Genomic DNA, 13,931 nt, shown 5'->3' with positions numbered 1-13,931 from the left:
AACTCTGTGAGTTGTGCAAACTCAAAGCAAAGAACTTACTGAGAATTCTTCTGTCTAGCATTAGATGAAGAAATCCCGTTTCCAAGGAAATCCTAGAAGAGGTCAAATAGCCACTTGCAGACTTTACAAACAGAGTGTTTCCAAACTGCTCTATGAAAAGAAAGGTTAAAATCTGTGAGTGGAACGCACACATCAGAAAGTGGTTTCTGAAAATGATTGTCTCCAGTTTTTATACGAAGATATTTCCTTTTCTACCGTTGGCCCCAAAGCGCTTGAAATGTCCACTTGCAAATTCCACAAAATGAGGGTTGCAAATCTCCTCTTCCTAAAGAAAGGTTCAACTCTGTGAGTTGTACAAACGCAACCCAAAGAAGTTACTGAGAATTCTTCTGTCAAGCTTTAGATGAAGAAAAACCGTTTCCAACGAAATCCTCATAGAGATCCAAATATCCACATGCAGACTTTACAAACAGAATGTTTCCAAAGTGCTCTATGAAAAGAAAGGTTAAACTCTGTGAGTGGAACACACACATCACAAAGTGGTTTCTGAGAATGATTCTCTGTAGTTTTTATACGAAGATATTCCCTTTTCTACCGTTGGCCCCAAAGCGCTTGAAATGTCCACTTGCAAACTCCACAAAAACAGGGTTTCAAATATGCTCTGTCTAAAGGAAGGTTCAACTCTGTGAGTTGTACAAACGCAAAGCAAAGAACTTGCTGAGAATTCTTCTGTCTAGCATTAGATGAAGAAATCCCGTTTCCAACGAAATCCTCAATGAGGTCCAAATATCCACTTGCAGACTTTACAAACAGAGTGTTCCCAAACTGCTCTATGAAAAGAAAGGTTAAACACTGTGAGTGGAACACACACATCACAAAGTGGTTTCTGAAAATGATTCTCTCTAGTTTTTATACGAAGATATTTCCTTTTCTACCGTTGGCCCCAAAGCGCTTGAAATCTCCACTTGCAAATTCCACAAAAAGAGGGTTGCAAATCTGCTCTGTCTAAAGGAAGGTTCAACTCTGTGAGTTGTACAAACGCAAAGCAAAGAACTTACTGAGAATTCTTGTGTCTAGCATTAGATGAAGAAATCCCGTTTCCAACGAAATCCTCAAAGAGGTCCAAATATCCACTTGCAGACTTTACAAACAGAGTGTATCCAAACTGCTCTATGAAAAGAAAGGTTAAAGTCTGTGAGTGGAACGCACACATCAGAAAGTGGTTTCTGAAAATGATTCTCTCTAGTTTTATACGAAGATATTTCCTTTTCAACCGTTGGCCCCAAAGCGCTTGAAATGTCCACTTGCAAATTCCACAAAATGAGGGTTGCAAATCTCCTCTTCCTAAAGAAAGGTTCAACTTTGTGAGATGTACACACGCAACCCAAAGAAGTTACTGAGAATTCTCCTGTCAAGCGTTAGATGAAGAAATCCCGTTTCCAACGAATTCCTCAAAGAGGTCCAAATATCCACTTGCAGACTTTACAAACAGAATGTTTCAAAAGTGCTCAACGAAAAGAAAGGCTAAACCCTGTGAGTAGAATGAAAACATCACAAAGTGGTTTCTCAGAATGATTCTCTGTAGTTTTTATACGAAGATATTTCCTTTTCTACCGTTGGCCCCAAAGCGCTTGAAATGTCCACTTGCAAATTCCACAAAAAGAGGGTTTCAAATCTGCTCTGTCTAAAGGAAGGTTCAACTCTGTGAGTTGTACAAACGCAAAGTAAAGAAGTTTCTGAGAATTCTTCTGTCTAGCATTAGATGAAGAAATCCCGTTTCCAACGAAATCCTCAAAGAGGTCCAAATATCCACTTGCAGACTTTACAAACAGAATGTTTCCAAAGAGCTCTATGAAAAGAAAGGTTATACTCTGTGACTGGAACGCACACATCACAAAGTGGTTTCTGAGAATGATTCTCTGTTGTTTTTATACGAAGATATTTCCTTTTCTACCGTTGGCCCCAAAGCGCTTGAAATGTCCACTTGCAAATACCACAAAAAGAAGGTTGCAAATCTGCTCTGTCTAAAGAAAGGTTCAACTCTGTGAGTTGTACAAACGCAAAGCAAAGAACTTACTGAGAATTCTTCTGTCAAGCTTTAGATGAAGAAATCCCGTTAGAAACGTAATCCTCATAGAGGTCCAAATATCCACTTGCAGACATTGCAAACAGAATGTTTCCAAAGTGCTCTATGAAAAGAAAGTTTAAACTCTGTGAGTGGAACCCACACATCACAAAGTGGTTTCTGAGAATGATTCTCTGTAGTTTTTATACGAAGATATTTCCTTTTCTACCGTTGCCCCAAAAGCACTTGAAATGTCCACTTGCAAATTCCACAAAAAGAGGGTTTCAAATCTGCTCTGTCTAAAGGAAGGTTCAACTCTGTGAGTTTTACAAACTCAAAGCAAAGAACTTACTGAGAATTCTTCTGTCAAGCATTAGATGAAGAAATCCCGTTTCCAACGAAATCCTCAAAGAGGTCAAAATATCCACTTGCAGACTTTACAAACAGAGTGTTTCCAAACTGCTCTATGAAAAGAAAGGTTAAACTCTGTGAGTGGAACGCACACATCACAAAGTGGCTTCTGAAAATGATTCTCTCCAGTTTTTATACGAAGATATTTCCTTTTCTACCGTTGGCCCCAAAGCGCTTGAAATGCCCACTTGCAAATTCCACATTAAGAGGGTTGCAAATCTGCTCTTCCTAAAGAAAGGTTCAACTCTGTGAGTTGTACACATGCAACCCAAAGAAGTTACTGAGAATTCTTCTCTCAAGCTTTAGATGAAGAAATCCTGTTTCCAACGAAATCCTCATAGAGCTCCAAATATCCACTTGCAGATTTACAAACAGAATGTTTCCAAAGTGCTCTATGAAAAGAAAGGTTAAACTCTGTGAGTGGAACACACACATCACAAAGTGGTTTCTGAGAATGATTCTCTGTAGTTTTTATACGAAGATATTTCCTTTTCTACCATTGGCCCAAAAGCGCTTGAAATGTCCACTTGCAAATTCCACAAAAAGAGGGTTTCAAATCTGCTCTGTCTAAAGGAAGGTTCAACTCTGTGAGTTGTACAAACTCATAGCAAAGAACTTACTGAGAATTCTTGTGTCTAGCATTAGAAGAAGAAATCCCGTTTCCAACGAAATCTTCAAAGAGGTCCAAATATCCACTTGCAGACTTTACAAACAGAGTGTATCCAAACTGCTCTATGAAAAGAAAGGTTAAACTCTGTGAATGGAGCGCACACATCACAAAGTGGTTTCTGAAAATGATTCTCTTTAGTTTTTATATGAAGATATTTACTTTTCTACGTTTGGCCCCAAAGCGCTTGAAATGTCCACTTGCAAATTCCACAAATAGAGGGTTTCAAATTTGCTCTGTCTAAAGGAAGGTTCAACTCTGTGAGTTGTACAAATGCAAAGCAAAGAACTTACTGAGAATTCTTCTGTCTAGCATTAGATGAAGAAATCCCGTTTCCAAGGAAATCCTCAAAGAGGTATAAATATCCACTTCCAGACTTTACAAACAGAGTGTTTCCAAAGTGCTCTATTAAAGGAAAGGTTAAACTCTGTTAGTGGAACGCACACATCCCAAAGTGGTTTTTGAAAATGATTCTCTTTAGTTTTTATACGAAGATATTTCCTTTTCTACCTTTGGCCCCAAAGCGCTTGAAATGTCCACTTGCAAATTCCACAAATAGAGGGTTTCAAATCTGCTCTGTCTAAAGGAAGGTTCAACTCTGTGAGTTGTACAAACGCAAAGCAAAGAACTTACTGAGAATTCTTCTGTCTAGCATTAGATGAAGAAATCCCGTTTCCAAAGAAATCCTCAAAGAGGTCAAATTATCCACTTGCAGACTTTACAAACAGAGTGTTTCCAAACTGCTCTATGAAAAGAAAGGTTAAACTCTGTGAGTGGAACGCACACATCACAAAGTGATTTCTGAAAATGATTCTCTCTAGTTTTTATACGAAGATATTTCCTTTCCTACCGTTGGCACCAAAGCGCTTAAAATGTCCGCTTGCAAATTCCACAAAAAGAGGGTATCAAATCTGCTCTGAATAAAGGTAGGTTCAACTCTGTGAGTTGTACAAACGCAAAGCAAACAAGCTTCTGAGAATACTTCTGTCTAGCATTAGATGAAGAAATCCCGTTTCCAAAGAAATCCTCCAAGAAGTCCAAATATCCACTTGCAGACTTTACAAACAGAGTGTTTCCAATTTGCTCTATGACAAGAAAGGTTAAACCTGTGAGTGGAATGCACACATCACAAAGAGGTTTCTGTAAATGATTCTCTGTAGTTTTTATACGAAGATATTTCCTTTTCTACCGTTGGCCCCAAAGCGCTTGAAATCTCCACTCGCAAATTCCACAAAAAGAGGGTTTCAAATCTGCTCTTCCTAAAGAAAGGTTCAACTCTGTGAGTTGAACACACGCAACCCAAAGAAGTTACTGAGAATTCTTCTGTCTACCATTAGATGAAGAAATCCCGTTTCCAACGAAATCCTCAAAGAGGTCCAAATATCCACTTGCAGACTTTACAAACAGAATGTTTCCAAAGTGCTCTATGAAAACAAAGGTTAAACTGTGTGAGTGGAACACACACATCACAAAGTGGTTTCTGAGAATGATTCTCTGTAGTTTTTATACGAAGATATTTCCTTTTCTACTGTTGGCCCCAAAGCGCTTGAAATGTCCACTTGCAAATTCCACAAAAAGAGGCTTTCAAATCTGCTCTGTCCAAAGGAAGGTTCAACTCTGTGAGTTTTACACACGCAAAACAAAGAAGATACTGAGAATTCTTCTGTCTAGCATTAGATGAAAAATCCCGTTTCCAACGAAATCCTCAAAGAGGTATAAATATCCACTTCCAGACTTTACAAACAGAGTGTTTCCAAAGTGCTCTATGAAAGGAAAGGTTAAACTCTGTTAGTGGAACGCACACATCCCAAAGTGGTTTTTGAAAATGATTCTCTTTAGTTTTTATACGAAGATATTTCCTTTTCTACCTTTGGCCCCAAAGCGCTTGAAATGTCCACTTCCAAATTCCACAAATAGAGGGTTTCAAATCTGCTCTGTCTAAAGGAAGGTTCAACTCTGTGAGTTGTACAAACGCAAAGCAAAGAAGCTTCTGAGAATACTTCTGTCTAGCATTAGATGAAGAAATCCCGTTTCCAAAGAAATCCTCCAAGAAGTCCAAATATCCACTTGCAGACTTTACAAACAGAGTGTTTCCAATTTGCTCTATGACAAGAAAGTTTAAACCTGTGAGTGGAATGCACACATCACAAAGAGGTTTCTGAAAATGATTCTCTCTAGTTTTTATACGAAGATATTTCCTTTTCTACCGTTGGCCCCAAAGCGCTTGAAATCTCCACTCGCAAATTCCACAAAAAGAAGGTTTCAAATCTGCTCTTCCTAAAGAAAGGTTCAACTCTGTGAGTTGAACACACGCAACCCAAAGAAGTTACTGAGAATTCTTCTGTCTAGCATTAGATGAAGAAATCCCGTTTCCAACGAAATCCTCAAAGAGGTCTAAATATCCACTTGCAGACTTTACAAACAGAGTGTTTCAAAAGTGCTCAATGAAAAGAAAGGTTAAACCCTGTTAGTGGAACGCACACATCAGAAAGTGGTTTCTGAAAATGATTCTCTCTAGTTTTTATACGAAGATATTTCCTTTTATACCGTTGGCCCCAAACGGCTTGAAATCTCCACTTGCATATTCCACAAAAAGAGGGTTTCAAATCTGCTCTTCCTAAAGAAAGGTTCAACTCTGTGAGTTGTACACACGCAACCCAAAGAAGTTACTGAGAATTCTTCTGTCTAGCATTAGATGAAGAAATCCCGTTTCCAACGAAATCCTCCTAGAGGTCCAAATATCCACTTGCAGACTTTACAAACAGAATGTTTTCAAAGTGCTCTATGAAAACAAAGGTTAAACTCTGTGAGTGGAACACACACATCACAAAGTGGTTTCTGAGAATGATTCTCTGTAGTTTTTATACGAAGATATTTCCTTTTCTACCGTTGGCCCCAAAGCGCTTGAAATGTCCACTTGCAAATACCACAAAAAGAGGGTTTCAAATCTGCTCTGTCTAAAGGAAGGTTCAACTCTGTGAGTTTTACACACGCAAAACAAAGAAGATACTGAGAATTCTTCTGTCTAGCATTAGATGAAAAATCCCTTTTCCAACGAAATCCTCAAAGAGGTATAAATATCCATTTCCAGACTTTACAAACAGAGTGTTTCCAAAGTGCTCTATGAAAGGAAAGGTTAAACTCTGTTAGTGGAACGCACACATCCCAAAGTGGTTTTTGAAAATGATTCTCTTTAGTTTTTATACGAAGATATTTCCTTTTCTACCTTTGGCCCCAAAGCGCTTGAAATGTCCACTTTCAAATTCCACAAATAGAGGGTTTCAAATCTGCTCTGTCTAAAGGAAGGTTCAACTCTGTGAGTTGTACAAACGCAAAGCAAAGAACTTACTGAGAATTCTTCTGTCTAGCATTAGATGAAGAAATCCCGTTTCCAACGAAATCCTCATAGAGCTCCAAATATCCACTTGCAGACTTTACAAACAGAATGTTTCCAAAGTGCTCTATGAAAACAAAGGTTAAACTCTGTGAGTGGAACAAACACATCACAAAGTGGTTTCTGAGAATGATTCTCTGTAGTTTTCATACGAAGATATTTCCTTTTCTACCGTTGGCCCCAAAGCGCTTGAAATGTCAACTTGCAAATTCCACAAAAAGAGGGTTTCAAATCTGCTCTGTCTAAAGGAAGGTTCACCTCTGTGAGTTGTACAAAAGCAAAGCAAAGAACTTACTGAGAATTCTTCTGTCAAGCTTTAGATGAAGAAATCCCGTTTCCAACGAAATCCACATAGAGATCCAAATATCCACTTCCAGACTTACAAACAGAATGTTTCCAAAGTGCTCTATGAAAAGAAAGGTTAAACTCTGTGAGTGGAACGCACACATCACAAAGTGGTTTCTGAGAATGATTCTCTGTAGTTTTTATACGAAGATATTTCCTTTTCTACCTTTGGCCCCAAAGCGCTTGAAATGTCCACTTGCAAATTCCACAAATAGAGGGTTTCAAATCTGCTCTGTCTAAAGGAAGGTTCAACTCTGTGAGTTGTACAAACGCAAAGCAAAGAACTTACTGAGAATTCTTCTGTCTAGCATTAGATGAAGAAATCCCGTTTCCAAAGAAATCCTCAAAGAGGTCCAATTATCCACTTGCAGACTTTACAAACAGAGTGTTTCCAAACTGCTCTATGAAAAGAAAGGTTAAACTCTGTGAGTGGAATGCACACATCACAAAGTGATTTCTGAAAATGATTCTCTCTAGTTTTTATACGAAGATATTTCCTTTTCTACCGTTGGCACCAAAGCGCTTGAAATGTCCGCTTGCAAATTCCACAAAAAGAGGGTATCAAATCTGCTCTGAATAAAGGTAGGTTCAACTCTGTGAGTTGTACAAACGCAAAGCAAAGAAGCTTCTGAGAATACTTCTGTCTAGCATTAGATGAAGAAATCCCGTTTCCAAAGAAATCCTCCAAGAAGTCCAAATATCCACTTGCAGACTTTACAAACAGAGTGTTTCCAATGTGCTCTATGACAAGAAAGGTTAAACCTGTGAGTGGAATGCACACATCACAAAGAGGTTTCTGTAAATGATTCTCTGTAGTTTGTATACGAAGATATTTCCTTTTCTACCGTTGGCCCCAAAGCGCTTGAAATGTCCACTTGCAAATTCCACAAAATGAGGGTTGCAAATCTCCTCTTCCTAAAGAAAGGTTCAACTTTGTGAGATGTACACACGCAACCCAAAGAAGTTACTGAGAATTCTCCTGTCAAGCGTTAGATGAAGAAATCCCGTTTCCAACGAAATCCTCAAAGAGGACCAAATATCCACTTGCAGACTTTACAAACAGAATGTTTCAAAAGTGCTCAACGAAAAGAAAGGCTAAACCCTGTGAGTAGAATGAAAACATCACAAAGTGGTTTCTCAGAATGATTCTCTGTAGTTTTTTTACGAAGATATTTCCTTTTCTACCGTTGGCCCCAAAGCGCTTGAAATGTCCACTTGCAAATTCCACAAAAAGAGGGTTTCAAATCTGCTCTGTCTAAAGGAAGGTTCAACTCTGTGAGTTGTACAAACGCAAAGTAAAGAAGTTTCTGAGAATTCTTCTGTCTAGCATTAGATGAAGAAATCCCGTTTCCAACGAAATCCTCAAAGAGGTCCAAATATCCACTTGCAGACTTTACAAACAGAGTGTTTCCAAACTGCTCTATGAAAAGAAAGGTTAAACTCTGTGAGTGGAACGCACACATCACAAAGAGGTTTCTGAAAATGATTCTCTGTAGTTTTTATACGAAAATATTTCCTTTTCTACCGTTGGCCCCAGAGCGCTTGAAATCTCCACTTGCAAATTCCACAAATAGAGGGTTTCAAATCTGCTCTTCCTAAAGAAAGGTTCAACTCTGTGAGTTGAACACACGCAACCCAAAGAAGTTACTGAGAATTCTTCTGTCTAGCATTAGATGAAGAAATCCCGTTTCCAACGAAATCCTCAAAGAGGTCCAAATATCCACTTGCAGACTATACAATCAGAGTGTTTCCAAACTGCTCTATGAAAAGAAAGGTTAAACTCTGTGAGTGGAACGCGCACATCACAAAGTGATTTCTGAAAATGATTCTCTGTAGTTTTTATACGAAGATATTTCCTTTTCTACCGTTGGCCCCAAAGCGCTTGAAATGTCCACTTTCAAATTCCACAAAAAGAGGGTTTGAAATCTGCCCTGTCAAAAGGAAGGTTCAACTCTGTGAGTTGTGCAAACTCAAAGCAAAGAACTTACTGAGAATTCTTCTGTCTAGCATTAGATGAAGAAATCCCGTTTCCAACGAAATCCTAGAAGAGGTCAAATAGCCACTTGCAGACTTTACAAACAGAGTGTTTCCAAACTGCTCTATGAAAAGAAAGGTTAAAATCTGTGAGTGGAACGCACACATCAGAAAGTGGTTTCTGAAAATGATTGTCTCCAGTTTTTATACGAAGATATTTCCTTTTCTACCGTTGGCCCCAAAGCGCTTGAAATGTCCACTTGCAAATTCCACAAAATGAGGGTTGCAAATCTCCTCTTCCTAAAGAAAGGTTCAACTCTGTGAGTTGTACAAACGCAACCCAAAGAAGTTACTGAGAATTCTTCTGTCAAGCTTTAGATGAAGAAAAACCGTTTCCAACGAAATCCTCATAGAGATCCAAATATCCACATGCAGACTTTACAAACAGAATGTTTCCAAAGTGCTCTATGAAAAGAAAGGTTAAACTCTGTGAGTGGAACACACACATCACAAAGTGGTTTCTGAGAATGATTCTCTGTAGTTTTTATACGAAGATATTCCCTTTTCTACCGTTGGCCCCAAAGCGCTTGAAATGTCCACTTGCAAACTCCACAAAAACAGGGTTTCAAATATGCTCTGTCTAAAGGAAGGTTCAACTCTGTGAGTTGTACAAACGCAAAGCAAAGAACTTGCTGAGAATTCTTCTGTCTAGCATTAGATGAAGAAATCCCGTTTCCAACGAAATCCTCAATGAGGTCCAAATATCCACTTGCAGACTTTACAAACAGAGTGTTCCCAAACTGCTCTATGAAAAGAAAGGTTAAACACTGTGAGTGGAACACACACATCACAAAGTGGTTTCTGAAAATGATTCTCTCTAGTTTTTATACGAAGATATTTCCTTTTCTACCGTTGGCCCCAAAGCGCTTGAAATCTCCACTTGCAAATTCCACAAAAAGAGGGTTGCAAATCTGCTCTGTCTAAAGGAAGGTTCAACTCTGTGAGTTGTACAAACGCAAAGCAAAGAACTTACTGAGAATTCTTGTGTCTAGCATTAGATGAAGAAATCCCGTTTCCAACGAAATCCTCAAAGAGGTCCAAATATCCACTTGCAGACTTTACAAACAGAGTGTATCCAAACTGCTCTATGAAAAGAAAGGTTAAAGTCTGTGAGTGGAACGCACACATCAGAAAGTGGTTTCTGAAAATGATTCTCTCTAGTTTTATACGAAGATATTTCCTTTTCAACCGTTGGCCCCAAAGCGCTTGAAATGTCCACTTGCAAATTCCACAAAATGAGGGTTGCAAATCTCCTCTTCCTAAAGAAAGGTTCAACTTTGTGAGATGTACACACGCAACCCAAAGAAGTTACTGAGAATTCTCCTGTCAAGCGTTAGATGAAGAAATCCCGTTTCCAACGAATTCCTCAAAGAGGTCCAAATATCCACTTGCAGACTTTACAAACAGAATGTTTCAAAAGTGCTCAACGAAAAGAAAGGCTAAACCCTGTGAGTAGAATGAAAACATCACAAAGTGGTTTCTCAGAATGATTCTCTGTAGTTTTTATACGAAGATATTTCCTTTTCTACCGTTGGCCCCAAAGCGCTTGAAATGTCCACTTGCAAATTCCACAAAAAGAGGGTTTCAAATCTGCTCTGTCTAAAGGAAGGTTCAACTCTGTGAGTTGTACAAACGCAAAGTAAAGAAGTTTCTGAGAATTCTTCTGTCTAGCATTAGATGAAGAAATCCCGTTTCCAACGAAATCCTCAAAGAGGTCCAAATATCCACTTGCAGACTTTACAAACAGAGTGTTTCCAAACTGCTCTATGAAAAGAAAGGTTAAACTCTGTGAGTGGAACGCACACATCACAAAGAGGTTTCTGAAAATGATTCTCTGTAGTTTTTATACGAAGATATTTCCTTTTCTACCGTTGGCCCCAGAGCGCTTGAAATCTCCACTTGCAAATTCCACAAATAGAGGGTTTCAAATCTGCTCTTCCTAAAGAAAGGTTCAACTCTGTGAGTTGAACACACGCAACCCAAAGAAGTTACTGAGAATTCTTCTGTCTAGCATTAGATGAAGAAATCCCGTTTCCAACGAAATCCTCAAAGAGGTCCAAATATCCACTTGCAGACTATACAATCAGAGTGTTTCCAAACTGCTCTATGAAAAGAAAGGTTAAACTCTGTGAGTGGAACGCGCACATCACAAAGTGATTTCTGAAAATGATTCTCTGTAGTTTTTATACGAAGATATTTCCTTTTCTACCGTTGGCCCCAAAGTGCTTGAAATGTCCACTTTCAAATTCCACAAAAAGAGGGTTTGAAATCTGCCCTGTCAAAAGGAAGGTTCAACTCTGTGAGTTGTGCAAACTCAAAGCAAAGAACTTACTGAGAATTCTTCTGTCTAGCATTAGATGAAGAAATCCCGTTTCCAAGGAAATCCTAGAAGAGGTCAAATAGCCACTTGCAGACTTTACAAACAGAGTGTTTCCAAACTGCTCTATGAAAAGAAAGGTTAAAATCTGTGAGTGGAACGCACACATCAGAAAGTGGTTTCTGAAAATGATTGTCTCCAGTTTTTATACGAAGATATTTCCTTTTCTACCGTTGGCCCCAAAGCGCTTGAAATGTCCACTTGCAAATTCCACAAAATGAGGGTTGCAAATCTCCTCTTCCTAAAGAAAGGTTCAACTCTGTGAGTTGTACAAACGCAACCCAAAGAAGTTACTGAGAATTCTTCTGTCAAGCTTTAGATGAAGAAAAACCGTTTCCAACGAAATCCTCATAGAGATCCAAATATCCACATGCAGACTTTACAAACAGAATGTTTCCAAAGTGCTCTATGAAAAGAAAGGTTAAACTCTGTGAGTGGAACACACACATCACAAAGTGGTTTCTGAGAATGATTCTCTGTAGTTTTTATACGAAGATATTCCCTTTTCTACCGTTGGCCCCAAAGCGCTTGAAATGTCCACTTGCAAACTCCACAAAAACAGGGTTTCAAATATGCTCTGTCTAAAGGAAGGTTCAACTCTGTGAGTTGTACAAACGCAAAGCAAAGAACTTGCTGAGAATTCTTCTGTCTAGCATTAGATGAAGAAATCCCGTTTCCAACGAAATCCTCAATGAGGTCCAAATATCCACTTGCAGACTTTACAAACAGAGTGTTCCCAAACTGCTCTATGAAAAGAAAGGTTAAACACTGTGAGTGGAACACACACATCACAAAGTGGTTTCTGAAAATGATTCTCTCCAGTTTTTATACGAAGATATTTCCTTTTCTACCGTTGGCCCCAAAGCGCTTGAAATCTCCACTTGCAAATTCCACAAAAAGAGGGTTGCAAATCTGCTCTGTCTAAAGGAAGGTTCAACTCTGTGAGTTGTACAAACGCAAAGCAAAGAACTTACTGAGAATTCTTGTGTCTAGCATTAGATGAAGAAATCCCGTTTCCAACGAAATCCTCAAAGAGGTCCAAATATCCACTTGCAGACTTTACAAACAGAGTGTATCCAAACTGCTCTATGAAAAGAAAGGTTAAAGTCTGTGAGTGGAACGCACACATCAGAAAGTGGTTTCTGAAAATGATTCTCTCTAGTTTTATACGAAGATATTTCCTTTTCAACCGTTGGCCCCAAAGCGCTTGAAATGTCCACTTGCAAATTCCACAAAATGAGGGTTGCAAATCTCCTCTTCCTAAAGAAAGGTTCAACTTTGTGAGATGTACACACGCAACCCAAAGAAGTTACTGAGAATTCTCCTGTCAAGCGTTAGATGAAGAAATCCCGTTTCCAACGAATTCCTCAAAGAGGTCCAAATATCCACTTGCAGACTTTACAAACAGAATGTTTCAAAAGTGCTCAACGAAAAGAAAGGCTAAACCCTGTGAGTAGAATGAAAACATCACAAAGTGGTTTCTCAGAATGATTCTCTGTAGTTTTTATACGAAGATATTTCCTTTTCTACCGTTGGCCCCAAAGCGCTTGAAATGTCCACTTGCAAATTCCACAAAAAGAGGGTTTCAAATCTGCTCTGTCTAAAGGAAGGTTCAACTCTGTGAGTTGTACAAACGCAAAGTAAAGAAGTTTCTGAGAATTCTTCTGTCTAGCATTAGATGAAGAAATCCCGTTTCCAACGAAATCCTCAAAGAGGTCCAAATATCCACTTGCAGACTTTACAAACAGAGTGTTTCCAAACTGCTCTATGAAAAGAAAGGTTAAACTCTGTGAGTGGAACGCACACATCACAAAGAGGTTTCTGAAAATGATTCTCTGTAGTTTTTATACGAAGATATTTCCTTTTCTACCGTTGGCCCCAGAGCGCTTGAAATCTCCACTTGCAAATTCCACAAATAGAGGGTTTCAAATCTGCTCTTCCTAAAGAAAGGTTCAACTCTGTGAGTTGAACACACGCAACCCAAAGAAGTTACTGAGAATTCTTCTGTCTAGCATTAGATGAAGAAATCCAGTTTCCAACGAAATCCTCAAAGAGGTCCAAATATCCACTTGCAGACTATACAATCAGAGTGTTTCCAAACTGCTCTATGAAAAGAAAGGTTAAACTCTGTGAGTGGAACGCGCACATCACAAAGTGATTTCTGAAAATGATTCTCTGTAGTTTTTATACGAAGATATTTCCTTTTCTACCGTTGGCCCCAAAGCGCTTGAAATGTCCACTTGCAAATTCCACAAAAAGAGGGTTTCAAATCTGCCCTGTCAAAAGGAAGGATCAACTCTGTGAGTTGTGCAAACTCAAAGCAAAGAACTTACTGAGAATTCTTCTGTCTAGCATTAGATGAAGAAATCCCGTTTCCAACGAAATCCTCAAAGAGGTCCAAATATCCACTTGCAGACTTTACAAACAGAGTGTATCCAAACTGCTCTATGAAAAGAAAGGTTAAAGTCTGTGAGTGGAACGCACACATCAGAAAGTGGTTTCTGAAAATGATTCTCTCTAGTTTTATACGAAGATATTTCCTTTTCAACCGTTGGCCCCAAAGCGCTTGAAATGTCCACTTGCAAATTCCACAAAATGAGGGTTGCAAATCTCCTCTTCCTAAAGAAAGGTTCAACTT

This window comes from Gorilla gorilla, chromosome 10 (assembly GCF_029281585.2).
Source record: "Gorilla gorilla gorilla isolate KB3781 chromosome 10, NHGRI_mGorGor1-v2.1_pri, whole genome shotgun sequence".
Taxonomy (NCBI): domain Eukaryota; kingdom Metazoa; phylum Chordata; class Mammalia; order Primates; family Hominidae; genus Gorilla; species Gorilla gorilla.
This window is presented reverse-complemented; position numbering follows the sequence as displayed.